The following is a 27,768-nucleotide window of genomic DNA, read 5'->3' on the forward strand; positions in this document are numbered from 1 at the left end:
CCAAATTTGACACAAATTTGTCTACAAACAACCGTTGGCCACCTTCCGTGCTCATATCCTGACCACTATGATCGATGAACGTCTCCTCGAAACGAGTGAAGAAATCAGAGACGTTTTCATCCGCTTTCTGTTTACATGCTGCTAACTTATCCCAATTAACTCGCAGAGGGGGCATCATAGTTTTCAGTAAGGCAATGATCCTAGCTGGGAGTTCTGTAATTAGAGCCTCAGGTTTGGCACCACCCACTTGGAGTCTTTCCGCAGCGAGTATGGCAGCCCAATCACCCCCCAGTTCCCCCACATGGTCCTCCTTCCGAATCCTAGCCCATAATGGTTGTGGGACCACGTTACCCATTAGCATGTCTATATCGGCCAAATTCATAATACATGCATCTACAGTTTGGGACAACTCTTTGTAGTACCCAGCAGGATTTTTACGGGGGTCCGGTAACGACTGCTTAAGGGCCAATACCTCAGATCGTTTCCAAGGAGCATGTACCCACACACGTTGAAAGTGAGCAGGTACAAGAGGATTAGCACCCTGAGCTGCAACCTCCTCTCTCCACTCTGGGGGAACCTCTCTCATGGGATAGTGTTTTAATTTTAGCCTGATGGAGGAATCGCGTTTTGGCAAGGACCGGCAGGCAAACATCATTCTAAAAGTGAGAAGCGTTCCTACCGCGTCCTCAACATCTGCGCCCACAATCAGCCCTTTATCAAATTCGGCCTGTACATCGAGCAGGCCCTGAGGGGCTCGTCCCAATCCCATATCCTCCCACTCTTGACTTAAAATGTTAAACATAGTATCAAAAACATATCTCTGCGTTGGTGCCTCCCACTGCCGAAAGGTGACCATAATATCTTGCACACTATACTGGGGGCCATTCGTGATCCACCTTCGGGCTTGAAGATCCAGCACTTCCCGTTCCTCCGGACCTGGGAGCTGACTACGAGTTTGTCTACGAGGAGGAACAGGGGTCATTTGAAATGTCCCAAAGAGGGGGGACAAAAGGCCAGAAACGGTATCGATCATTCGCCTCCGAGCGGAGGGAGAATTCGTCATTAGGACAGGAGACAGAATATTAGGCGGGGCAGAAGAGGGAGTAACATTTACGAAGGGAGCCGAAGGTAAGGGAGAGCTCGGTAATACCGGAGTAAGCTGTTGTGGGGGTGCAGGAACCAATTGAGGAGCGACAGGTGGGACAACAGGCGGAACAGGCGGAACAGGCGGAGCAGGTACTAATAATAAAGGAGCATTCGCGCCGGGGGCAGGCGGTAATCCAAAAGGTACATTAGCTCCCTGCGCATAAGGCGGGGGTAATCTCAACAGATGGGACATTAAAGGATCCTCCTCAGGGTCCATATTTTTCTCCGGAGGGGAAGTTGGCAACACTGGATAACATTTATCTACCGCCATACAATGTTGCCTATCTGAGACCTCAATCGCATGATCGGTTTCATTATTTTTAAATTGTTGCGCAGCTTGTAAAATAGACATATCCCTCCTATCTCTTTTAGCTTGTTTTATTTCTTTCTGTTTGGCCTCCTTACGCCATAAGCGAAAAGAGTCAAACATAGCCGGCCGGGCTTTTCGCTTAAACAAAGTGTTCTCCAAATTAAATATTGAGCTCAAAACTGCCGTTCTGTGGCCATCGTAAAACACCATCTTTCCTGGTATAGCGAACCCATGCCTCATTAAAAGCTATGGGGCCAATACCATGTTTAGAATATACTTCATAAGTGGGAGTTCCGGCTGGAGGAATTGGACAAGAGTCCTCCAGTCGGGAAGCCCTATCGCGATTACAACAAAACCATCTTCCAAACTTACTGAAACCAGGCATCGCTACCACAATAGTTTATTTACAAACTTCAAGGGGTTAATTAGTCACTTTATAGTACAAAACTGCACTCACCCCTCGGTTTCGGCTTTTGCAAAAGTCGAACAAAGACAAAACAAAGACAAAGGAGTGGCCACTATACTTAACTTAACCAGATGTTCTCGTACGCCAACAGAGGTCCGTCTGATGTCTCGCAATACCAATTACCAAGGGAGACAAAGCGTGGTCGCAGTCAGGGCAGCAGGTCTTTGCAGCCGTTGGAAGGGAGAAGCCACACGGTAAAAACCTTCGTTCCACTTACGAAATGCAGGGGTCGATCACATGGTACGCGTCCTCCGGAATTTCCTCGCGGGGCTCCTCACGATCCTCGGGCTGGACCCACGACCTCTGAAGCGATCTCAGCAGTGCCTCCAATTGAAGAACCAGGCTTTTTAAGCCTGGCGGCGCAGGGTACGCCTGAAATCTTCTTAGTTCGCCTTCCAAATTACAGAGACACGGAACACTCTGCTGGGCATAGGAACTTTTGTTTATTAGCTGCAGCTAGGTACAGTTGTCCTAGAAGTACATCAGTGGTAGGTTCTCAGGAGACTGCCACTTCAATCCGTGGCTCACAGTCTTTTGTAGCGCTTGAATCCCCTAAAGCAACAACCCCCTCAATGTGCAATAAAAATACAAATCATCCACAAGAAAACATTCTTTGTACAAGATACAGGATAATGGGTAATAGAAATTCCTTCCCTAAGGTCGTGTTCTCTACCCGACCCTATAGGTCAGGTGGCATAGCCATTCCTGGGTTAAATTAATTTACGACAGCACGTGTTTGCGCGTGTAAAGATGGTGATTCGTAAAACAACTGTAGAGGCCGAGAACAGTCACCAAGGGTCAAAGAGATGCTTATCTCGGGGACTAGTTGCTTCGAGCCGGGTCTCAGAATGGACTTAGCTCGGGGAAACAGGAAAGGTTGTGTAATATGTGCAACAGTAAAGTTTGTTAAGAAATGTTACAGAGGGTGAAAGTGCCTGAGTGAGGGCAACAGCGCAATGGTGTTACAAGGAAAGATGGGGCCGTATTTGAATTTCCTCACCCCAGGATACAATATTCACAACTTCAAACACCTTTTCAAGCAAAAATGAACACGCTACATAATGTAAAAAATCATTAACGACACAATGCGGCAACACCGCAACCATCATGTTTCCATCCACACGATCAACATCATATCTCACTTGGAAGTACAAGTCAAGTGTCCTCACGGGCTCCAGAGCTGCGGTCACTTGGAGCACAGCTATGGTCACCAGATGTCTCCATGCCACTGTGGACCACGTTTTCAACCCAGACTTCTAATTTTACAAGACAAGGGCTCCTTTTGTCTTCAAATCAAAGACACAAAAAGATGAACACGTCCTCCTTGTGATACTCCTTGGGCATTTCACATGGAGCGTCAGCGTCAATCACAAACACATCACAGCTGGCAGGAAATTCAATAAAGTATTGCTCCTTAACTTAAATACTAAAGATTACTCATGTTTCCCTGTAATAGAAAAATATTAAGATAATAAAATATTAACAGCACTGGGTGAAATAGTCTCCTAAAACAAGAAGCAATACGTAGAGAATACACCTAACACCCAGTGTACTGAAACCCTGCATGCCAGAAAAAGGACAAGAAAAACTCATACTATGCACCCAGTAAGGGTAATACTAAGCGTGTGCAGGAATGACCTCGAGAGGAGATCTGAATATTGTGCACTGTCAAAAAAACCATGACCAACACTAGACACCTTAGGAAAGGTAAAACGTGCACAGCAGTGAAGGCATAAGACATGTAATGTGATGTCCATGTACGGACGCACCTCGACTGGAGGTCAACTGATATGCACTTTAAGGTGGGAAATAAATCCAAAACACACCTCGCTTAGAGGTCATTAGTGCATAAGTGAGTGGGACCACAGTCCACGCAACACCTCGTATACATGAGGAGAGACACTGTACACTCTAACAATGGGCGAAAACAACGCAAAAAACACCACGTGTGAGGAAAGAAACGTTGTGCACTAGTGAGGTAAAATAAACAAAACAAGCAGTAAAGACACCTCGTAAGGAGGTAAATATTGTGTACCCCCGTGCTGTGACCAAAAAGCCTCACGACACCCTATGTATAATGACAACGTAAGAGGTTGCACCTCGATTGGCGGTCAATGTGTATGCACATGAGAAAAGTGAGACCCAAAAGACACACCTCACGGAGAGGTCAAGAGACATCGTGCATTGAAGAATAGGGTGAAACAGTGTACATGGAACAAAACCCTTTAAACTGTAAAAAAAATGTAGACCTTCAAAATTGACATATCAATACAGAACAATGAGGCACTGAACATGGAGCTAACAGATACAGACTTGCCAACATTGAACTCCATGTATAAAAACAGACAAGCAGTAGGAATAAATTCCATTCATTATACCACAGTGCAGAGAAAACAGCTCCGTAGCACTAGTGTACTGTTAATAGAGCTACAAAAAGACTGAGAACTTAGCATACGTCTCTGAACAGGTTCAACATTTCACCATCAAACTAGATCTGTAATAGGGAAGTGATTCAAGACCTATACAACACAATGTGTAAAACAGGCTTAACCAGGGTGGTGAGCGATCCCTCACCCGAGTAGTGTGAACGGAACACTCCCCAAATTGCACACCCAGATATCAAACCTGTAAAGAAAACAGTCATGAATAGTAACATGTAGACCCTGTAAAGCCCAAAAAAAAATTGCAATGGCACATCAGATGGAGAAATGTCATTAGTGTTGGAGAAAATGTCAAAACTGCAGAAAAAGATTAAATTCAAAACGAATATGTGACATACGAAACTGCAGCGTGTGAAGTCCGAAATTACACAGGTAGAATCTCGCTCGAGGAATCCCTTCAATTTTGACGAAAAGTACAGTTTGTAGATGGACAGTAACAGCATACGTACGTTAATAGATACATGTGACATTTCACATGGAGCGTCAGCGTCAATCACAAACACATCACAGCTTGCAGGAAATTCAATAAAGTATTGCTCCTTAACTTAAATACAAAAGATTACTCATGTTTCCCTGTAATAGAAAAATATTAAGATAATAAAATATTAACAGCACTGGGTGAAACAGTCTCCTAAAACAAGAAGCAATACGTATGCGAAATGACAGAAAGCATCTATCCTCTGCTTACAAGAAACCCACCTTAATTCAATCGAAGTCGGCAAACTACGAGTAAAATGGCGCGGACTCATCTACGCCACGACCTACTCCTCGTTTGCCAGGGGGCTGCTGATATGGATCCGTCCGGGAACCCCTTTCCGGGAACTTAGACGGATGGTGGACGACGAAGGCAGATACGTCCTACTAGAGGGTCTTTTAGACGGGAGGGCTATCCTCTTAGGAAGTATATACGCTCCAAATGTCGACCAGGATAAATTCTGGGACCGACTCACAATCTCTCTAGCTCAATTCACGCAGGTACCCTGGCTACTGGGAGGGGATTACAACTGTATCCTGGACCCGGGGCTGGATCGCTCACACCCTCCACTCCCACATTCCCCCACCTACAGACAAATAGACGGCTTTAAAGCATGGGCCGCACACTGGTCCCTCACGGACGCATGGAGGCTGCATCATCCCCAGACCCGCATTTACTCTTTCCACTCCATCCCTCATAATCTGCGAGTCCGGCTTGACCGATTCTTATGCACTGCAGCGCTTCTCCCGCAAATATGTCACTCGGGCTATCTGGGTAGAGTCATTTCCGATCATGATGCGCACCTTCTCGGCCTCCATTGGGTTCTGGCGGAGTCTACCGTTGGCCCCGATTGGCCGGGTAGCCCTGGCAAAGATGATACTGGTCCCGCGGCTTTTGTACTACTTCACCAATCTCCCAGTGATCCCACCCCGCTCCTTCTTCAAAGATTTAGATACACTCCTCAGTTCTCTAATATGGGGGCAGGGACGGCACAGAATGGCGCTGGCCAAGCTACGACTGCCCACGACGCAAGGGGGGCTCGGGGCGCCCTCATTCGAAGCCAACTTCCTGGCGTCACAGCTCCAGTGGCTCTCATACTGGACGGTGGAGCGATACACACTTGAGACATGCACTGCCACAGGATGTGTGCCCATGCCCGAGTTACGTCGCCTGCTTCTGCCGGGCTCCCGCCCCACGCGAACCTACCTCCTGCAGGTAGACATCATGTGGTAAATAAAATAAATATTACCGGACTGAATTTCATGCGGAATCTTAACTTAAAGTAAAATAGCTCAAAATAACGAGAGGCAGAATCCGTGGTATAAGAGGTTTCTAATGGGCTTTATTCCATTCAAAATGGCCGACTCGAGTCGCGGCCCTCAGGTTCCGTCACCACGAAGGTTCAGGAAGTGAAGTACAATAATTCATTAACAGACATGTATTTTTATAATAGGTACATTACAATGAAACGAATGTAGAAGGCGTAACATTTGATAAGAAAAATGACGTGACAGTGACATAATCGAAACTAGGCGTAATAAGGAATAAAAGAAACATGATTGGTTAGAATTATCAGACATAGGTGGATCTATAAGATAATACTTGGCATAGATGCGCGCGCGGCAGCATGACGTGTAATTGACGTGCAACTAGGGGGTGAAGGGGACTTGACATTTAGTTCTACATGTGGAGACGAGAAGTCTGGGGTCAAGTCATCCTAATCCCAAATCATATCTAACATCCTATGTTTAAAGAACTATGTTATCCACAAGGAAGAGACTCTCGGACAGAATCTATTCTATACTGACTGTGTGCGTGTACAAGCGTCTAAGTGTCTATATGAGATGCGAGGGGCAGAAAACTTTCCATGGCAACAGGGCTATGAATCACTTGCAGGAGGACGGAAAGGCTGAGTCCTTTGCTTGTGAGCTAAAGGAAATGTTTACCTAAATCACTGGACAGGAATGCATCGGCTGGAGAGCAAAATAGATAATTCGAAGGTGAAATACAACTTCTTGGCAGACAGGCGAAAACTGGCCGAGGCAGGCACCGTTAGCTGCACAGGGAGTAGGACAAAGTTCATGGATACAGATGCGAGCTCAAGCTGAAGCTGTCAGAGACAGAGAGCAGGGAAAGGCTTTGAGGACAGAATCGGGCCTACTCGCCTGAACTGTAAAAATGGAGTAACTTAGCCATATAAAGTCGGTGGCCTTTCATACTTAGGAATCGAATATCCGGCCCATTGATGGCGGATCTGACAGAGAACATGTTGACGGTAGACACACATATGTTTGCGTCTTAGAAACTGGAACTGGAGGGAACATACATGTACTTGTAACATGCATATAGAACCGTTGGGGTCCAAGATAGGGGACATAACTGATCAGGAAAATCCACATTTCCACATTCCCTCCTTGTCCCCTTCTTGCCCTTCACGAGACATCAATCTTCATTATTCCATCGATTTGCTCATGGAGCATCATTTCTTCTTCTTTCTTCTTCCGGGATCTTGAACGAAAACCTTGATGTGGAATACACGATGTGGCACACAGACCACAAATCGCTGGTCCACATTGTAGGCATAGACAACAACTGAAGAGCATAAGAAGGCCAATACCTAGGAAGGATAGAACTCTCCATCCCCAGGCTGATATCACACTCCAAAACCACCCGGACCACGTCCAAGTGCCTGGATTCTCGTGTATCTGGCTTACAATCTTATGAAGGCGTGTTATAGCTTTATATACAGATGGCGAATTTTCTGGTATGAATATACAGCAGCTGGATCCGATGACCCTACAAGCTCCGCCCCTATCGGCCAGGATGACGTCAAGGACAAGACGATTCTGGAGAACAACAATTCTCATCACTGATTGTTCCTCTGTCAGATTGCCTAGGGCGGCTATAGTCTCGTTTACTACAGCTTCAAGAGTCTTGGTGAGTCTGCGTATCAGCTTACTATTTGATATTGTACCTATATAGGGAAAGATACCTTTATTGAAATCTACATACTTGTCCCATGCCGTCTCAGTATAATCGACAACTGGGAGATCTCTTTTCTCTCTATTGTGTACTAAATGAACATTTCGATAATAATCAGGGGGAGCTAGGAAAACAGGTGGCAAAAGGAATGCGATGTAACAGGTACCATCCCAATCTAGAGGCAGACGCATATATGCAGTCTGACCACATATGAAGTAGGAATGGCGAGAAGCTCTAAATGAAGATTTACCTTGATCACTATATTCTACTGTAGTAACGCATTGGCTATGGCCCATGTGTATGGAACCAACTTTTCTTACACATAATTCACCCTTAACTGGAAATACTGACATAGTGGGCAGAATTAGTTCAACTTCGGATTTGACATTCAGAATCATAAGATTAGGCGTAAAATTACCTAATTTATACACTTCATTTTCTAAATCAGTTCCTGTTCTACTGGGGTGACCCTCCTTATTAGGGTAACAGACTTTGAATAAAACTAGATTCAGATTTCCCCATATCCAATGTTGTTGATAAACTGCTGTGTCTGGGTCTATGGAATTTAATAAACTAAACCATGCTCCACAGGAGCCATTGTGTGTGAATGGATGTGGAAAGAAAGGCAGAACTCCTTTGTTATTCTGATAGGGAGGGAGTCGGCCACACACCCAACAATTGGTGGCATTACTAGTCTGATGGGAATGATGTAACATACTAATGAATGTGTTATTGCGCAGCGCAAGTCTATAGGATAATTCATGTGGCGGTAGGTCACTAAAAGAATGTTCATCAGTTATATTGAAAACACGTTTAGAAACAGGATAATACATATGCAACAATATACTTGCAGTAACTATTAAAAAACTCAAGGAAGACAAAATTAATAAAGTCACAATACAGTGGTTACGCAGTAATTTACAATAAGCATGTCGTTTCATTATGATTCTGGACTCTACATGATTCAGACCTAAGGGGTACATGTCGGGACAGATTCAACCGCTTCACCTTGGAGAGGACTTAAACAATCAAATCGTCCGACAGTTTAGATCTGGACCTGAGTTTCTGTTTATAGCACTGAGAGTCATTTTGTTCAACAAAAGGAAGTTTTGAATCAGTCTGTGAGGGAGTGCAGGGCACAGTGTCTATATCTGAAGGTAGTCCATGAAATTTTTTTACGTGACTGGAATGAATCCACCCTTTTCGTCCCTCGATCTTCACGGCTGTTCTTGTGGTCAACAGGACCAACTTGGGTGCTTTCCACCTGGGCTCCAATTGACTCTTCCTGTCGAAATTTCTCACAAAGACAAGATTACCCGGAACAACGTCATGGGGTTTCGCCTCAGTGTTGTCGGGAAAGGCTGCAGCTACCTGTGAACGAGAAGATTGTAGTGCAGACATCAAGGAAGCCAGGTAATCTGTCAGCATATTACAGTCGACATCAGTTATTTTACGTGGTATAGGCGTCCCCCACATATTCGGTGGTCTACCAAAGATCACCTCATACGGGGATAGCCCTGTTCTAGAGTGTGCTACCATTCTCATGTAAAAGAGTGCAACTGGTAATGCTACTATCCAGTCGACACCTTTCTCTCTACATATTTTGGACAGTCTGATTTTCAGTGTCTGGTTATGTCTTTCTACGAGACCTGCTGCCTCGGGGTGTCGGACACAGTGGAATTTCCACTGATATCCCAACAAGAGTGAGACATGTTTCATTAATTCGGATGAGAAAGGCTGACCGTTATCTGAATATACAACACGTGGTAAACCGTACCGTGGGAAGAATTCTCGAACTAGCTGTTTGGCAGTAGTCGGGGCAGTGTAATCTGATACGGGATACGCCTCTGTCCAACGGGAGAGAGCGCAGACAACTACGAGGACATATTTGAATCCTCGACAACGTTCCATCTGAATATAATCCATCTGGAGGACTTCAAAAGGATGGTCAGGAGGCTGAAATCCACCCTGCTCTACGGAAACACTCTTTCCTGGATTAAACTGGCAACATATCATACAGGTACGAACTTTTTGTTTAGCTGCTGCTCGTAAATGTTTGTTGAACCAAATGTGTTGAATGCTGTCTAGCATAGCCTTCTCTCCTAAATGTGCTGGACTGTGAACTGTAGCTATAATGGCTTGAACCATGGAATCAGGGAGAAACCATACAGATTTCTCCTTCGTCATCCATCCTTGATCTGTCTGGATCCCTCCTAGTTCAGTCCACTTCTTTATTTCTTCTGCTGTGGCATGTGTCTGTATGTCAATTACGTCAAGTGAGGGATCCTTAATTGTCATACACTGTGTTGGTGTCTGAACTATTGGCTTTGTCATGTCTAATGTGCGATTCTGAGCAGTCTGTTTAGCTGTTCTGTCAGCTAAATCATTGCCTTGAGAAATGGTATCAGTAACCTTCGTGTGTGCTTTACATTTCATAATCGATATAGCAGCGGGTAGATGTATTGCGTCTAACAAAGCATGAATGAGGGGCCCGTGCTGAATGTGGGCACCATGGGACGTTAGATAACCTCTCTCTCGCCATAGCACGCCGAAGTCGTGTACAACTCCGAATGCATAACGTGAGTCAGTGTATACATTAACTTTCTTATTTGTGGCTTGAATACAGGCTTGCGTTAGAGCAATAAGTTCTGCTGCTTGGGCTGACAGAGTATCTATACAATGTGTCTCAATAACTTCAGTGTCTGTTGTGACTGCATACGCGGCCACTAAATCTCCTTTACTTGTTCTCATGCATGATCCGTCTACATACAACGTCAGGTCTGGATCTAACAATGGAACGTCTGTCAAGTCTTGTCTAGGTTTCGTCTTTATTTCAATGATTTCAACACAATCATGAGCTAGTGGGTCTGTTCCAATTACAGGTAATAGTGTAGCAGGATTCAATGTATTACACCGTCGGATCTCTATGTGTGGTTGAAACAATGTCAGTTCATAACCGGTAAGTCTTGCTATGGTCAAGTGTTGCGTTTGTGTTCGGTTCACAAGAACCTCTACTGCATGTGGTACTTGTACTGTCAATGGGTGTCCTAATACTATGGCATCGCTTTGTCTGATTGCTAAAGCTGTCGCTGCCACTGATTTCAGGCATGCAGGCAAAGCCTGAGCTACGGGATCTAATGTACTGGAAAAATAAGCACATGGCTTGCGTGATCCTGCTTGATCCTGAGTGAGTACTGACAAGGCAGTACCTTCGCGTTCTGTAACAAAGAGTGTAAAAGGTTTGCTATAACATGGTGTTGCTAAAACAGGTGCTTGACATAAAGCTTCCTTTAGGCTTTCAAAAGCTTGTGTATGTTCCTGAGTCCAAGGGAGAACAGTCGATGTGGCTGCCTCCTGTGTGGTTAACTGAATGAGTGGTTTTGCTAGAAATGCGTACTGGGGGATCCACTGCCTACAATATGAAGTGAGGCCTATGAAAGCCCGCACCTCCTTCTGTGTCTGGGGTATTGACATATTAGCAATTAACTGGATGCGATCTGGTGTAAGCTGCCTTCCCTCCTTGGACAGCGAGTGACCAAGATAAATAACTCGCTGAACACAGAATTGCAGCTTAGAAGGGGATACCTTGTGCCCCTTGTCGGCTAGGAAATGTAAAACTGTCAGAGAAGCTTTTTCACATTCTGGCTCGCTTCTCGCGGTGATCAGCAGATCATCGACATATTGAAGCAGTGCTGTATTGACTGGCATGTGGATACCGTCAAGTTCTCGTTTCAGTGCTTGGCTGTAGATGCTGGGGCTTTCTGTAAATCCTTGGGGAGCGCGTGAGAATTTAAAGCTGCGCCCATTTAAACTGAATCCGAACAAGTATTGGCTTTCCGGATCTATTGGGACGCTGAAAAAGGCATTCTTGAGATCAATTACAGTAAAGAATGTTGCTTCGGAATCAATTGCTGTCAACAATGATGATATATCAGGGACCACAGGGAATTGTGGTACAATACACTTGTTTAGTTCACGCAAATCAATAACCAATCGGTACACTGGTGGAGCAGTAGGATCAGTTCGTTTAAGAATCGGAATTATCGGTGAATTACATACATTAGAGTCTGTTTCTACAACTACTCCCTGGGCAATTAGCTCATCAATGATTTTCAACAAAACCACTACAGCATCATGCGGTAACTTGTATTGTCGCATTCGTGGTAGTACCACTCCTGCTTTCAATGTAACTCGATAGGGTGTAATGTTCATGCAGCCAACATCCGTAGGGCCTTGTGCCCATAGATGTACTGGTAAAGTCTGTAGTCGGGGATCCATGTCTCTAGACACATAGTGACCTTTAAAATCACGCAAAAACAACCTTACTCCTTCCGGAGAACAACATATTATGGCTCCTAGTGCTTTCAGAGTTTTAATTCCTAACAAATTTTCTGGGCATGATTTAGTAAGCAATAAATCTGTAGTTCGTGTCAAAGGTCCTATCGTAAGTGGTAGAGGCTGTGATACTTCATTGACAATAGGTTTTCCTGAAAAACCAAGGGAAACATTTTGAGAGCCTGAGAGGGGTGCCCCTGGAACTTCACTACGTTTTATGGTTGTTCGACTTGCCCCTGTATCGAGTAAGAATTTTCTATCTTGACCTAATAATTCACTATGTACATAAGGTCCTTCTTGATCTACCGGAATCTCGATAAGCGGTAAGTCAACTTCCCTCTCTAGGCTGGTTCATGCGTAACGCTGATACTCAGGGTATTCATACTGTGCAGTCTGATACATTTGTTGTGTTGTGGTTTGTGTGGCAGTAGCAGGCAACGGTGGTGCAGCTGGCACAAACTGTATGGGTTGCTGTGAGGCTGGCATAGACTGTTGCTGAACTGGCACGGACTGTCCATGCTGCATAGCTCCTTTTTCATTCTGATCTTGTCTAACTAATCGTGGTCTCTCTTTTGCAATACCTGTAGCTATATTTCGTTTCAAGACTTGACAATCATGTACATAATGGCCTAGTTGTTTACAGTAATTGCAGGTTCCCTTTACAGGAACTGCAGAATCACCAGAATGTGTCACACCCTTTTTGTGACCATCTGCTGGTACTGTCTGAGAAACTAGCATTTTCATTTTTGTATCCTTCATGCGTCTATGCTCGTGTTCTTGTTCATCCCTAATTCTATTGTGATGATACTGTAACATTTGTAGCATTTGCGACGGAGTGTTACTTTGCCAGGTACTCTCGAATTTTAGTATTCTATTCTTCACTGGAGGCAATGCATTTTCCACTAATTTTGTCACAAATAAATGTGGATATGAGTCACTACTTGCTTTTATACCACTATTTATACCAAAACATTTTTCAAATCGAGCATAATAATCGCTTGTGTCTTCATCTTGCTTTTGTTTACAGGCTGTGATTGCACCCCAATCTTCCTTCTTTGTAGTTAATAAACGTGGCAGTACCTGTACTAGTAAACCTGGTAATAGTTTAACTTTATCCCCGAGCCCCGAACCTGCGGCTCGGCCCCTTTCTTCCTCTGCTAATGCTGTCCAGTCTATCTTTTGGTCTCCCACTTCCCACTCTTTTTCTTTCAGTTTTTCATAAATGCCAGCAGGCAAAAGCACTTTTAATATCGTCATAATATCAGGAAAGGTGTACTCTCCCATCAGTAACATGTCTTTAATTTCTCGGTGGAAACCCGCTGGGTCTTTGTCATGACTAGGTACTACTTTTTTCATTTCTAATAATTCCATTTTTGATATGGGTGTGTAAACAAATACACGGTGAAACTCATTGTCTTCGCCTTTTATTGGGTGCACTTCCCGTAAAGGATTTTGTCTATCCATGTAGTACGGTGCTCTTTCTCTGGGGGGCAGGGAGAGAGAATCTGGATTTACAAAAAGGACGTACTGCTTACGTGACACTAATATCTCTTTAATTAGCTTGTTACTAGAACCTCTCCATCTGTACGTAAGTAGTTCCGTTAGTATATCAGGTAAAGGACCAGGGTCAGCATGTTGGCTCTTATATAATATGAGGAGTTGCTGAATCATATAGATTCCAGCTAAACGTTGTTCATCTGTACTGAGGTTGAGAAACGTGTGTGCTACGGTCTCATCACCGTATTTTTCAGGACTAACAATCCAATGAACGGCTGATCTGGCTAATTCTTGCTCATCCATGGAATCGAGGAGGTGATAACCCCTTCGTTCTCGTAGTATTTTATCTGCGGCTTGAAACGAATGTTCAGGAGATTTCAGATTTATTACAGGCGTCGGATACGTTCTGCTATTATTTGGACATACAGAGTGTATTGGATCAGAAAAACATCTAGTATTTTCACAAGATCTTCCTCTTCCTACATAGGCTATGGTCTCTGACTGTCTTGCGGAATTCCCTGATTCGGACACTTCATCTTGCTCAAACTCGTCTGTTCCCAATCTCTCTTCATGAATACGCTCTATTTCTTTACGTATTTTCCGGCACATGGCTATTATACAATTTTGCTTATCGTGTCTCCCTTCTGATATATTCTGACTCCATCTTGTAAGAATAAGCATTGCATTCCGGTCTACCCCCGGACGATCTTGATTTCTGATCACACAGTTTATGAGGAAACGTAACAGTTCCCCTTGTATCTCTACTTTCTGGAATTCCATAGCTCTGTTAATACATCCTGGATCTCGTCCTGTTTGAACAAAATGATATATGTTATCTAGATGCGTAGCCATCCCTGGTAACCTTGCTAAATACTCTGCGGCTCGTCTGATACGTAATGATGCCAGGACCATTTCGTCCTCTTTACCAACCACCGGGTCATATCTACAATTTACAAGAAGTTCCTTAAGCGTACGTTCATTTACGAACTTAGGTGTACGTGAATGCGCTGACTCTTGAAAAACAAGTTTATTTATTCTAGGTGGTGTAAAAATACTGCTAGCACCTCCCGTGGCCCCATCTGGGGCGTCGGGTGTGAAAGGGTTCGTCGAACGTGATACCGCAACTATGGGCGTCGATACCCCTGTAGAGTCAACTGCGGAGACAGATGCGGAAACAGATGTGCTTGCCGAAGCTTGCGTCGGGACTTGCTGTTGCACGGGGACAGATACCTGATCCTGACGTTGAACCCCTCCGCCAGACGGTCTATGTGGTGTGGCGTTAGCATACTCGGGAGCTGCGTCATCTAGATATGAGGAAAGAAAAACATCTTCTGCGGTTCTGGGATGCCCCTTTGGATGTACCTTAATTGGAAATAACGGGGGTGGCAAGTCTTTTGGCACCTCCGTAACAGCCTTAGGTAGCCCTTCGGCTAGAAGGGGATACATACCATTCATAAGAGCATTTCTTTGTCTATTTACTTGTTCTGATTTCACTCGGATACCTTCCTCAATTAATAGATTTTCTTGAACTTTATTTGAACTTTCTTTACTCCTCTCTTCTTGTCTACGTGCTTTTTCTGTTCGTCTATGAGATTCTTTACGCCATAACTCAACAGCGTCTTTCTGTGACTGTCTGACCTTTCTTTTCCATAACTCTTCCTCCACTTTCATGATGCACTCTGCATCCCAGGTTCCCGCTATGGGCCACCTTTGACTTTCCGGTAATCCTTTGGTATAATCTACCCATAGATCAAGAAACAATATGGCATCTAAGCCATGTTTATGGTACATGAAATGTCCTGGAGTGTCTCTAGGAGGAATAGGAACTGCTTCTTCAAGCACCCCTTTTCTGGTAGTAATCTGTCTTAACTTCGAGAAGAGCGGCATATTGACAACTGACCTGATACTTACTCTTGAACTTACTTAATACGAGAAACACAATAATGAACAGTGAACAATGAACAGTCATTCATACCACAATATGCAAGACATTTTCTGAATACTTTAAACATTAAACATTAAACATTATAACAATGATCGACAATGATGACAGTCTGCCTAACTAATCACCACGCTGAATTCTTGACAATAACTGAATACTTCGGAATACTTGATATACTGCTAAACAGTACATATACACTGCTAAACAGTGCAGACCGGATTTGTGTACCCAAATCCGTCTTGACCGGCACAACCTATGTGCGCGTCAACACGCCTCCTCGGCGATGGTACTCACCGAGTAGCTCCTTGAAACGGAAGGCCTCAGAGAATGGACAGGACTCGGTAACTGCGGACATCGGACCCTCTGGACGTCGGAATTTCGGAAAACCTGGTGGGCCTCTGTATACCTCGGATCTTGCTCTCTCAGCTAGGCTCTGGTCGGGATACTTCGCACTTCTCACCGCCTCGTCTGGGTTGATCGCAGCCTCAGTCGCCCCCGCTTGACCGGAGGGAGCTTACAGGAAATCCTGCTGGTACGCGTTTATGGTCCGTCCAGCTGTGGCAGGAGACCGGGCCTGCAACGCACCGCCGGCGCGTGAGATGAGAAAGTGTCCCTATTCGGGCGCCATTATGTGGTAAATAAAATAAATATTACCGGACTGAATTTCATGCGGAATCTTAACTTAAAGTAAAATAGCTCAAAATAACGAGAGGCAGAATCCGTGGTATAAGAGGTTTCTAATGGGCTTTATTCCATTCAAAATGGCCGACTCGAGTCGCGGCCCTCAGGTTCCGTCACCACGAAGGTTCAGGAAGTGAAGTACAATAATTCATTAACAGACATGTATTTTTATAATAGGTACATTACAATGAAACGAATGTAGAAGGCGTAACATTTGATAAGAAAAATGACGTGACAGTGACATAATCGAAACTAGGCGTAATAAGGAATAAAAGAAACATGATTGGTTAGAATTATCAGACATAGGTGGATCTATAAGATAATACTTGGCATAGATGCGCGCGCGGCAGCATGACGTGTAATTGACGTGCAACTAGGGGGTGAAGGGGACTTGACATTTAGTTCTACATGTGGAGACGAGAAGTCTGGGGTCAAGTCATCCTAATCCCAAATCATATCTAACATCCTATGTTTAAAGAACTATGTTATCCACAAGGAAGAGACTCTCGGACAGAATCTATTCTATACTGACTGTGTGCGTGTACAAGCGTCTAAGTGTCTATATGAGATGCGAGGGGCAGAAAACTTTCCATGGCAACAGGGCTATGAATCACTTGCAGGAGGACGGAAAGGCTGAGTCCTTTGCTTGTGAGCTAAAGGAAATGTTTACCTAAATCACTGGACAGGAATGCATCGGCTGGAGAGCAAAATAGATAATTCGAAGGTGAAATACAACTTCTTGGCAGACAGGCGAAAACTGGCCGAGGCAGGCACCGTTAGCTGCACAGGGAGTAGGACAAAGTTCATGGATACAGATGCGAGCTCAAGCTGAAGCTGTCAGAGACAGAGAGCAGGGAAAGGCTTTGAGGACAGAATCGGGCCTACTCGCCTGAACTGTAAAAATGGAGTAACTTAGCCATATAAAGTCGGTGGCCTTTCATACTTAGGAATCGAATATCCGGCCCATTGATGGCGGATCTGACAGAGAACATGTTGACGGTAGACACACATATGTTTGCGTCTTAGAAACTGGAACTGGAGGGAACATACATGTACTTGTAACATGCATATAGAACCGTTGGGGTCCAAGATAGGGGACATAACTGATCAGGAAAATCCACATTTCCACAATCACCCGGAAATGTGTTCAACGTATCCATCGCATGGCACCGCCCTGCCCTTCATACACGCCATTACTACCACTAGTCGGCTGGCCCAGAAATGACGGCTTTTTCACACCCGCCATGCTTCGGGAGTGGACGGCGAGGGACATTGTCGAAGCAGAAACGTTATTTGACGGGGGACAGCTCCGGCCATACCGGCAGCTCATGGAGGATTACGATTTGCCCCCAGGCCAGTTCCTGCTTCACCATCAACTCCTCAGCCACTTTCGACCATATTCTGATCTCACACAGGGGGAGACTCCCACACACCCAGTCCTCCACACAATCTTACGAATGGGACGGGGTCGGCACCTTATTACATGGTTGTATAAATCAATCAGGGACCTGACACCCCTACAGCTGGTGCCTCTCCGAGCTCTATGGGAGGAGGAGACAGGACGACCATTTCATGACAGCGAATGGGACAGGGCGATAGAATTCCCTAAAAAAGTATCCAGGAATGCCCGCTTTAAGAATATACAGTTCCACATCCTACATAGGGCCTACTTGACGCCAGCGCATCTTCAACGCTTTTATCCCGACACTACCTTCCTTTGCCCTCGTTGTCAAGCGAGGGATGCTGCCTTCTTTCACATGTTCTGGACCTGTCCGGGCATTCAGAACTATTGGTCATCTATCCACTCAACACTCAGAGATCTTACTGGGCTGACCCATTTGACTACCTGGGAGGGATGCGCGGTGGGTGTCCTGGGGCGGAGAAAGCGATACAAGGTGCAGATGCGCTTCGTCTTCCTAGCCCACCTACTGGCTAAACGCTGTATAGCCATGCACTGGCGGTCCCCTACTGGTCCTCCACTTGCAGCTTGGGTAGGGGCGGTTCTTAAATGGGCTGCGGCTGAGGAGGACGCAATACGAGAGGAGGAGGCCAAAGGTACCCGTAAAACCCCAATTTCTCTAGAATGGGTGCTCCTACTACACCAATTCAGACAATCTCAGACCCCGGCTGCCCCGGTAGCCGACATGCATACCCCCGAAAACGCACTACCTCACGCGGTCCGGGTCCCCACGGCGGGGGATCCCCCCCAATGTCTCCCCACCCCACCTTCGGGCCAGATGGGTTCCCCCCCCCCGCTCACCTGATGCACCCCACGGTTCCTCATCCCGGATTGTGCACACACCCATCCCCCCCTAGATGGGAGGCAGCTATACGGTCAAATGGGCAATGGCAGACTCGGGACATAGCCTAGGCCTCGTCATTCAGAACTTCATGGCACTTCCCAGTTCGGTTCTCCTCCCCAGTTTTCTATACGGGCAATGATCTGCTACAGTACAGACCACTTCTACACGGAACACGACACATACGTACTTTATATACTGATGCTGGTCTATTTTGCTACTCATGTAACATACTCATTTCCACGGAACGTGATGTATGTATGCTTATATTCTTAAATGCCAATAAAAAGAATTAAAAAAAAAAAAAAATACATGAGGAGAGACACTGTACACTGTAACAATGGGCGAAAACAACGCAAAAAACACCACGTGTGAGGAAAGAAACGTTGTGCACTAGTGAGGTAAAATAAACAAAACAAGCAGTAAAGACACCTCGTAAGGAGGTAAATATTGTGTACCCCCGTGCTGTGACCAAAAATCCTCACGACACCCTATGTATAATGACAATGTAAGAGGTTGCACCTCGATTGGCGGTCAATGTGTATGCACATGAGAAAAGTGAGACCCAAAAGACACACCTCACGGAGAGGTCAAGAGACATCGTGCATTGAAGAATAGGGTGAAACAGTGTACATGGAACAAAACCCTTTAAACTGTAAACAAAAATGTAGACCTTCAAAATTGACATATCAATACAGAACAATGAGGCACTGAACATGGAGCTAACAGATACAGACTTGCCAACATTGAACTCCATGTATAAAAACAGACAAGCAGTAGGAATAAATTCCATTCATTATACCACAGTGCAGAGAAAACAGCTCCGTAGCACTAGTGTACTATTAATAGAGCTACAAAAAGACTGAGAACTTAGCATACGTCTCTGAACAGGTTCAACATATCACCATCAAACTAGATCTGTAATAAGGAAGTGATTCAAGACCTATACAACACAATGTGTAAAACAAACTTAACCAGGGTGGTGAGCGATCCCTCACCCGAGTAGTGTGAATGGAACACACCCCAAAATGCACACCCAGATATCAAACCTGTAAAGAAAACAGTCATGAATAGTAACATGTAGACCCTGTAAAGCCCCAAAAAAATTGCAATGGCGCATCAGATGGAGAAATGTCATTAGTGTTTGTAAGACCTGGGGTCTCCAGGCCCTAAGGGGGTAACGTGACACGAGCGGCTGGGCACCCAAAGGCTTGTGTGTAAAGCGACCATACAACACACGCATCCACTGAAGCAAGGAACGCACACAATAAGGGACGCCACACTGTAGAGATTTAGGCAAATAACTCAAGTTTATCCAAGCAGTTCGAGATAAATGCAGTTCATGAGATAACAATGCAATTCATCAAATACCAATGCACTTCATGAGATATAAATGCAGTTAATGAGATATACGTGCAGTTCATGAGATATACGTGCAGTTCATGAGATGACAATGCAATTCATATGTCAGCGTTTAATCCGCCAGCACCAGTATGATTCCTGCAGGCTCTAGGCCACCCTTGTATATCTTACTCCCCGTGGTAGGGTTTGGGGATTGTAGCGCCACGCGTAATAACTGAGCCCTGGACTTCTGAGGAGAGCCTACGATCATACGCTCTTCGTAACCTCTAATTAGGGAATCCTTCAGAGCAGAGCATTAGAACATAGCGCCACTCGTAGCCAGCGCGCAGTGCATACTTCAGAGCAGAGCATTAGAACATAGCGCCACTCGTAACCAGCACGCAGTGAATACTTCAGAGCAGAGCATTAGAACATAGAGCCACTCGTAACCAGCACGCAGTGCATACTTCAGAGCAGAGCATTAGAACATAGCGCCACTCGTAACCAGCACACAGTGCATACTTCAGAGCAGAGCATTAGAACATAGCGCCACTCGTAGCCAGCGCGCAGTGCATACTTCAGAGCAGAGCATTAGAACATAGCGCCACTCGTAGCCAGTGCGCAGTGCATACTTCAGAGCAGAGCATTAGATCATAGCGCCACTCGTAACCAGCACGCAGTGAATACTTCAGAGCAGAGCATTAGAACATAGCGCCACTCGTAACCAGCGCGCAGTAAATACTTCAGAGCAGAGCATTAGAACATAGCGCCACTCGTAACCAGCACGCAGTGAATACTTCAGAGCAGAGCATTAGAACATAGCGCCACTCGTAACCAGCACGCAGTGAATACTTCAGAGCAGAGCATTAGAACATAGCGCCACTCGTAACCAGCACGCAGTGAATACTTCAGAGCAGAGCATTAGAACATAGCGCCACTCGTAGCCAGCGCGCAGTGCATACTTCAGAGCAGAGCATTAGAACATAGCGCCACTCGTAACCAGCACGCAGTGAATACTTCAGAGCAGAGCATTAGAACATAGCGCCACTCGTAGCCAGCGCGCAGTGCATACTTCAGAGCAGAGCATTAGAACATAGCGCCACTCGTAACCAGCACACAGTGCATACTTCAGAGCAGAGCATTAGAACATAGCGCCACTCGTAGCCAGCGCGCAGTGCATACTTCAGAGCAGAGCATTAGAACATAGCGCCACTCGTAACCAGCGCGCAGTAAATACTTCAGAGCAGAGCATTAGAACATAGCGCCACTCGTAACCAGCGCGCAGTAAATACTTCAGAGCAGAGCATTAGAACATAGCGCCACTCGTAACCAGCACACAGTGCATACTTCAGAAAATGTCAAAACTGCAGAAAAAGATTAAATTCAAAACGAATATGTGACATACGAAACTGCAGCGTGTGAAGTCCGAAATTACACAGGTAGGATCTCGCTCGAAAATTACAGTTTGTAGATGGACAGTAACAGCATACGTACGATAATAGATACATGTGACGAATGAAATGGGAAAGCACAGTGTCGGCTACACAGCTGACAGTCTTGTGGAGTACGCAAAAATGAAGCGATGAGGACGTACACCTTGCGTTGTCCCCAGATGACATTGAGTTTCACTAGAACTTAATTGAATAAACAAAACTTGGTTGGCAAAGCAGGCTGGATGAAGCAGACGTAACCCCAGATGGCTCCCGGCACGTCTGTGGAAACGAAATGCCAATGAAGCACTGCGACCATGAGAGCACCATGACCGGAGGAGTCTAGAGGCAACAGCACATCATCACAATGCAGGTGAGACACCGCGCGCCGTTGCGAGCTCGTGTCCCAACAACTTCAAATTTGAAAGCGGCGGTTGACACTACAAACATCAGGTCAAAAAAAAATGACCAAAAATCAAAGTTAAAAAACAATGATAAGTCTCACCTGACATTGCCCATCGTAGTACTGCAGTAGTATTGCCCTTAAAAAGCTCTGCCACCCAACAACAGACAGCCAACCAAAATGAGGGGAAACTCTTACAACAGTAGCTTGTCCTGAGACTCTGAGCTAAATCCAGAACTCTCCGTCATCCACAGCAAACGAATGACTTTTGAGCATGATGAGTGTAGGGTCTCTATACCTGTCGTATGAGAGGAAAAACTGGACCAAATAAATGGACGTTGGTAAGAGGGTATCCCCAATCCTAGTGTTGACTTGAGGCACTGTAGACATTTGTTGTATCGTAGGAACATCTGTACAATGTAGGCAGCATTGAGATAGGCTGTAGGAGCAGCATGAACAGACTATTTGGGACGCTGTAGGAACAGCAATAACAGACCTTTTGAGATTCTGTGGAGACTACATCACACGAAGCATAGATAAACATAAAATATTCATTAGAATGACGTAGATGGGTGACCCACCCACTACAAAAACATGGGACATGAACCCATAAGAACCATGTAGATGGGACTAGCACCCACTACAAACACATGGAACTCATATCCATTAGAACTAAGTAGATGAGTCTGACATCCACTACAAAAACATGGGACTAAACTCATTAGAACAAGGTAGGTGGGACTAACACCCACTACCAAAACATGGGACTCGTACCCAAAAGAACGAGGTAGGTGGGATTAACACCCACTACAAACACATGAGACTTGTACCCATTCGAACGAGGTAAGTGGGACTAACACCAACTACAAACACATGAGACTTGTACCCATTAGAACGAGGTAGGTGGGACTAACACCCACTACAAACACATGGGACTTGTACCCATAAGAACGAGGTAGGTGGGACTAACACCCACTACAAACACATGAGACTTGTACCCATAAGAACGAGGTAAGTGGGACTAACACCCACTACAAACACATGAGACTTGTACCCATAAGAACGAGGTAAGTGGGACTAACACGCACTACAAACACATGAGACTTGTACCCATAAGAACGAGGTAAGTGGGACTAACACCCACTACAAACACATGGGACTTGTACCCATTAGAACGAGGTAGATGGGACTAACACCCACTACAAACACATGGGACTTGTACCCATAAGAACGAGGTAAGTGGGACTAACACCCACTACAAACACATGGGACTTGTACCCATAAGAACGAGGTAAGTGGGACTAACACCCACTACAAACACATGGGACTTGTACCCATTAGAACGAGGTAGATGGGACTAACACCCACTACAAACACATGGGACTTGTACCCATAAGAACGAGGTAAGTGGGACTAACACGCACTACAAACACATGGGACTTGTACCCATAAGAACGAGGTAGGTGGGATGAACAACCACTACAAACACATGGGACTTGTGTGGAAATATAGATTTTTGTGATCAGTTATGTCCCCTATCCTAGACCCTAACGTCCCCAGGTATAAATCACAAGTACATGTATATTCACTCCAGTTCCAGTTATGAAGACGCAAACACATGTGCGTCCACCGTCAACATGTCCTCTTTCAGATCCGCCATGAATGGATCGGATATTCCATTCCTAAGTATGAAAGGCCACCGACTTTATGTGGTTCACTCACTCCATTTTACAGTCCAGGCGAGTAGGCCCTGATTCTGCCATCAAGCTTTTCCCTGCTTTCTACCTCTGACAGCTCCAGCCTGAGCTCACAGCTGTATCCATGAACTTTGTCCTACTCCCTGCGCGGCTAACGGTGCCTGACTCGGCCGATCTGCCTGCCTGCCAAGAAAACTGTATTTCACCTTCAAGATTATCTGCTCCGTTCCTCATCCAATGCATTCCTGTCTAGTAGTTTAAGTAAACATTCTTCCAGCTACTGAGCAAAGGGCCCGGCTTCTCTGTCTTTATGCAAGTAATTCATAGCCCTGACTCTATGGAAGATTTCTGCCCTTGCATCTCATGTAGACACTTAGACGCTTGTACACGCACTCACAGTCAGTATAGAATAGATTCCGTTCGAGAGACCTTCCCTTTTGGATAACATAAGTTCTTTAAACATAGGATGTTAGATATGATTTGGGATTAGGTTGACTTGACCCCCCAGACTTCTGTCTCCACATGTAGAGCTAAATGTCAAGTCCCCTTCACCCCCTAGTTGCACGTCAACTACACGTCATGCTGCTGCGCGCGCATCTCTGCCAAGTATTTCTGCTGACATTGCGAAATTATTTCATAGATACACCCATTTGTGACATCACACCTAAATGACGTTTTCTAGTTACACCCAGTTACACCCATTTTTGTTACGCATGTATGGTTTCATCTCTATTTTCAATTGTTACGCCTCCTGCATCTGCTTCACTGTAATGTATATTCTATAAAAGTGATTACTTGTCAATAATGTATGGCTCTTCACTTCCTGAACCTCCGTGGTGATGGAACTTGAAGTCCCCAATTCGAATTGTCCATTAGGAATAAAGCCCGTTCCGAACCTCTAATACCACGGATTCTGCCTCTTATTTTACTGAGCTGTTTTATTAATTTTCCGTATCAAATTAAGTCCCGGTAATATTAAAATATTTACCACATAATTGGCGCCCGAACAGGGACACTTTCTCATCTCACGCGCCGGCGGTGCGTTGCAGGCCCGGTCTCCTGCCACAGCTGGACGGACAACAACGCGTACCAGCAGGATTTCCTGTATCTCCCTCCGGTCAAGCGGGGGCGACTGAGGCTGCGATCAACACCCAGACGAGGCGGTGAGAAGTGCGAAGTATCCCGACCAGAGCCTAGCTGAGAGAGCAAGATCCGAGGTATACAGAGGCCCACCAAGTTCCGAAGTTCCGAGGTTCCGATGTCCCGAAGTTCCGAAGTTTTCGAGTCGAGTCCAGTCCGGTCCAGTTCCGTTCAGTTCAGTTCCGAGGCCTTCCGTTCCGAGCTACCCGGTGAGTACCATTGCTGGGGAAGCGTTCTGACGTGCACATAGGTTGTGCCGGTCAAGACGGGTTTGGGTACACAAATCCGGTCTGCACTGTTTCAGCAGTGTATCTGTACTGTTTAGCAGTATATCTAGTATGTCTAAGTATATAATTCAGTATCATCTAGTCAGTATCAAGTATTATGTCAGTAACTAGTTTCCTGTTAATCATCATTGTCTGTTGAAATGTTAAATGTTTTAAAATACGTTCTGCATATCGTGGTATGAATGACTGTTCATTATTGTGTTTATTGTATTAAGTGTGTTCAAGATAAAGTATCAGATCAGTTGTCAATATGCCGCTCTTTTCGAAATTAAGACAGATCACAACTAGAAAAGGGGTACTCGAAGAAGCTGTTCCCATTCCTCCTAGGGACACTCCAGGGTACTTCATGTATCATAAACACGGCTTAGACGCCATATTATTTCTTGATTTATGGGTAGACTACACCAAGGAATTACCAGAAAGTCAGAGGTGGCCCGCAGCTGGGACCTGGGATGCAGATTGTATCATGAAAGTAGAAGAAGAATTATGGAAAAGGAAAGCTAGACAGTCACAGAAAGACGCCGTTGAGTTATGGCGTAAAGAATCATATAGACGTACCGAAAAAGCGCTCAGACAGGAAGAGAAAAGTAAGGAAAGTTCAAATAAAATCCGAGAAAATCTATTAATTGAAGAAGGTGCACGAGTAAAAACAGAACAAGTAAATAGACAAAGAAATGCTCTTAAGAATGGTATGTATCCCCTTCTGGCCGAAGGATTACCTAAGGCTACTCCGGAGATACCAAAAGACTTGCCACCCCCATTGTTTCCGATAAAAGCACATCCCAAAGGGCATCCCAGAACCGCAGAAGATGTTTTCCTTTCCTCATATTTAGACGACGCAGCTCCCGAGTATGCTAACCCCGCCCCACATAGACCGTCTGCCGGGGGGGTTCAACGCCAAGACCCTGTGTCTGTACCTCTGCAACAACAAACTCCGACACAAGTTCCGGCAAGCACATCTGTTTCTACATCTGTTCCTACAGCTGCTTCTACAGCTGTGCCCACACCCATAGTTGCTGTATCGCGTTCAACAAATCCTTTCACGTCCGGCACCCCAGAAGGCGCTATCGGAGGTACAACAATTCCCTCCTTGGTTTTTTCCACGCCCCCCAGAGCACATAAACTCACCTTTCAAGACTCAGTACATCAACGTACGCCCAAACTCGTAAATCCCCGCACGCTTAAGGAACTTCTTGTAGATTGTAGATATGACCCTGTGCCCGGCAAAGAGGACGAAATGATCCTGGCATCATTACGTATTCGACGGGCTACAATGTATTTAGGGAAGCTACCAGGAATGACTACACATTTAGATAATATATATCATTTTGTCCAGTCAGGGCGAGATTCTGAATGTATTAACAGAGCTATGGAATACCAGAAAGTGGAGATACAGGGGGAATTGTTACGTTTCCTCATAAATTGTGTGATCAGAAATCAAGACCGGCCGGGGGTAGATCCGGAAGCAATGCAAATTCTTACCAGATGGAGTCAGAATATATCAGAGGGGAAACATGATAAGCAAGCATGTATAGTAGCCATGTGCCGAAAGATCCGCAAAGAAATAGAACGCATTCATGAAGAAAGATTAGCGGTAGACCAGTTTGAACAAAACGAGGAGGAGGAAGGATCAGGACTACCCATGGGACAGTCAGAAACCATAGCCTATGTAGGCAGAGGAAGATCCTGTAATAATACTAGATGTTTTACTGAACCGATACGTCCGATACGTCCAGACAATAACAGAAATTTCCAAATACCTATAATAAATATAAGGTCCCCCGAACATTTGTTTCAAGCCGTTGACAAATCACTCCGAGAACGAAGGGGGTATCATATACTCGATTCTATGGATGAACAAGAATTAGCCAGGTCAGCCGTTCAATGGGTTGACAGTCCCGGAAAATATAGTGATGATACACTAGCTCATACATTTTTGAACCTTACTCCAGATGAACAGCGTTTAGCTGGTATTTACATGATTCAACAACTCCTTATATTATATAAAAGCCAACATTCCGATCCTGGTCCTCTACCTGATATATTAACTGAATTACTCACGAATAGATGGAGAGGTTCAGGCAGTTAATTAGAGAAATATTAGAATCCAGAAAGCAGTACATTCTTTTTGATTGCCCAGAACATGTCTCACTGCCCATCAAGGAAAGAACGACGCGTTACATGGATAAACAGAATCCCTTACGAGAAGTGCACCCAATAAAAGGCGAGGACAATCAGTTTAAACGTGTATTTGTATATACGCCCATATCTAAAATAGAATTGTTAGAAATGAAGAAGGTGGTACCCAGTCATGACAAAGACCCAGCGGGTTTCCACCGCGAAATTAAAGACATGTTACTCATGGGAGAGTATACCTATCCCGACATTATGACAATATTAAAGGTATTAATGCCTGCTGGCATTTATGAAAAACTCAAGGAAAAAGAGTGGGAGGTAGGAGACCAAAAGATAGATTGGACAGCATTAGAAAATGAAGAAAAGGCCCGAGGTCCAGGTTCAGGGCTTGGGGAAAAGACTAAAATGCTACCAGGTTTACTAGTACAGGTATTGCCACGTCTGCTAACTACGAAAAAGGAAGACTGGGGTGCAATCTCAGCCTGTAAACAAAAGCAAGATGAAGACACTAGTGATTTCTATGCCCGATTCGAAAAATGTTTTGGTATAAATAGTGGGATAAAAGCAAGTAGTGAATCGTATCCACATCTGTTTGTGACTAAATTAGTTGAAAATTCCTTGCCCCAAGTTAAGAATAGAGTATTGAAATTTGAAAGTACCTGGCAAGGCAACACTCCGTCACAAATGTTACAAATGCTACAGTACCATCACAATAGAATTAGAGAGGAACAAGAACATGAACATAAACGCATGAAAGAC

Source organism: Triturus cristatus, chromosome 8 (assembly GCF_964204655.1).
Source record: "Triturus cristatus chromosome 8, aTriCri1.1, whole genome shotgun sequence".
Taxonomy (NCBI): Eukaryota; Metazoa; Chordata; class Amphibia; order Caudata; family Salamandridae; genus Triturus; species Triturus cristatus.